The sequence below is a fragment of the Morone saxatilis genome, unplaced genomic scaffold (genome assembly GCF_004916995.1).
Source record: "Morone saxatilis isolate NCDOM2014 unplaced genomic scaffold, NCSU_SB_2.0 Contig22, whole genome shotgun sequence".
NCBI classification, from domain to species: domain Eukaryota; kingdom Metazoa; phylum Chordata; class Actinopteri; family Moronidae; genus Morone; species Morone saxatilis.
Genome location: NW_023339785.1, coordinates 328,129 through 331,162, shown reverse-complemented (window position 1 = coordinate 331,162; position 3,034 = coordinate 328,129).

Here is a 3,034-nt window from a genome sequence, read left to right as displayed (position 1 = left end):
GCTGACAGTTGACTATAATCCTAAACTAATTACCGCTCAAGCAATAATGACAACAATAGAGTTTTTAAAATCACTTTCTACAATATCTGCACAAAGTAACTATTGTTGGTCAATGGTTATATTTATGAAATTCACTGCCACTAGATGTTGCACTAGAGAACCAGCTCCAAAACAATGGTCGCAATGGTTCACCAGACTCCACTGACAAAACCAGTAATTTTATCTTGAAGATAGATGTAAGACACTTTTCAAAGTAGACAGACAAATTAAACTCACTAAAACGGTCTCTGTTAGTCTTTCCAACAATCACTAACTTAATTAGTGATAGATAGATTTAATTGAAATAAATCCTTAATTCATCAACATCAAGAAAAAACAACAGTTTCAGTCACGCTGCTCAGTTGGAAATGGAGGGAATGCACTGGCTTTGTATACTAACCACAGAGAGGCTGTGATAGCAACATAGGCAGAGGCATTCTCTGCTCAGGAAACTAAGACTCCTCTATATTTTATATAGCAAATAGTTGCTTGTGGCTATATTGTTTTTTGAGTGGCTTTGGGAATTAATTTAGTCCATAAATCTAAACCTTACTTTTTATTTGTTTTTTATTTTGTTTCATGGATAAAAGGTTATAAATGAATATTTTTCTGAAGAAAGTTATACTACTATAATATAGAACTTTCAGAGACACTTTCTGTCAAACCCTCTACAATTTCTGTTTTGGTATGTTTATTCTATTTGTCTTGTGAAATAATAAAGAGCTTCTTAACGCGGTGACTTCCCTTTATACCGTCAGTCACTCTCATAATGTTCCCTAATTCCTTCCCTGTGGGTGACATCCCATAGAGGCGAGTTGTTCTCAGTTACTGATAGGGCCGCTCTGCACTATCAGGGTGACTATTACTCATTCTTAAAATAAGTGGTTTGTCCCTTTAGAGCTCTGTGGACTGAGCTAATAGTTGCTATCAGTGACAGAATAAGTCAAACAAATGCTGCTGGTAACGATGAGCTATATGTTCAGCCTCTCTGGACCTCATACTAAATATTCAGACTGCAAACAATACAAACACACACTGACCTCACTGACCTCACACGCAAGCCCCGGTATGCACACACACACACACACACACACACACACACAAGAGGAAACTTATTAGGTTATTATCTTTCCGCCCCATAAAATAGGAATAACTTAAAGCGCCGCCGCAATTAATATCCCAACTATAAATCTGAATATTCCCCATGAATATTATTCTATATTACTCACTCACACACACACTCTCACACATACAGTGATCAGCAGGGTGTATGGGAGCAGGGAGAATGATAAAGCCATCAGAGAACGTTCTGGATGAAGTGAGCCAAACGTGAATGTGTGTATCGGAGCATGTGAGTGTGTGTGTGTGTGTCCCATCAGAGTGTGTTCTGCATGGAAGCTTTATGCATCAACACACTGATGCATTCTCCATCTCCATGTTGAGGGGCCTTTTCCAGTCATATGTGCTGGATGCACTGGTTAAATCAATGCTCTACCCAGTAACCTCCAACACTGAAACACACACACACACACACACACACAATTATGTCATCTGCTGTGACCTTGCTGCCCATTACAACACACACACAGACACACTTATATACTTGACTTGACTCTCTGAGCAACAACCGCACATGAGTTTCTATGTGTGCAAGCACAAATGGCAAATAAAGTTCTTGAATCTTGAATCTTGATTAATCTTTGAATAATTGAATCCACAGCACAGACACAGTCAGTGTAGGTAGATAATCTTCATAGATGCGTTAAAACTCAAAACTTTGGCCTTCTGTAAGAGATCTTTTCTTTGTTTTGGCTACTTTGTATGCCTGCCTTCAACGACTGTAAAATTCAGAAAAATGTGAAACTGGATTAAATCAATTAATTTGTATGGTTAAACAACCATCCTTGATCAAGTACTTTGCTGATTCTAAAGTACACTGACTTTAGATTTTGTCATTTTTCATTTGTACTGTGAACGCAACAAAATACCTAGTAAAAAAGTACGTTAATCAGGTTGGTTTTAGCTAACTGTAAAAACGTGAGTGTTACTTAAAAATTACTAAAAAAGCTGCTTCCATCAAGAATCTTGCTGTGAAGCTTTTGAATTGAGTTGTGTGTACTTAGAATTTGTTTGATGTACATCTATTTCAACGAGTATAACAATAACATCAAAGAATCATTAATGCATAGCGCACTTATACTGTGTTGACACTCGTGATCAATCAGGCTCGTCTTTAATCATGTAAAGGTTGTTAATGATATGTAGATGAATTTTGCAGAAACAATTCTGTTAAGATAAGACTTTTCTAAATGGAGCCACTCTTCATAAAACGATGTATGAGGGTGCACAATTCAGCTTTTACAGTGATACATATGCGGCATCCAAACTGGTATCAGTCAATGATAACATAATTTACTAATGCACTTTATCAGAAATTTAAAAATTCACTTTCTGTGGTGTTCATGGTGATTACATTTTATTTGTTGTTTGAAGCTTATAACCCAATTTCATCAGCTGGTCTAACAAATGACAGGGTGCAGCTCTCACTGGTTGGTTGGGGAGAGAAATCAAGCACAGTCTTGGATATTGAAATTGTGAACAAACCTGTTCTCCATATGGCTAATTTTGCCTGTTAGAGACAGTGGTGTGGTACTGCCTGGGAAAAATAGGCGCCCCATCCCCACGGCGCGCCCCACGCCCCCAGCAACACACCCAACACACCCTCAAAACACGCCTGTGTTCAAATGTCAATTCAATTCAATTTAATTCTTATCAGAGCCGAAGTTCAAACAGAAGTACTCTCCAGGACACCATTTTCAATTAGACGCAGGTGTCTAGGACGCGACATCATTATAACATTTACCAGAGACCCCAAGACAGTACGCAGACCATGAAGCAAGGACCCTTGGCGAACGGCGCAGAGGACAAAGGAGGAGAAACTGCTTTTAACAGGCAAAACAGAAGACAACCCTTCGAGCTCCTTAGCGTGGGTGTC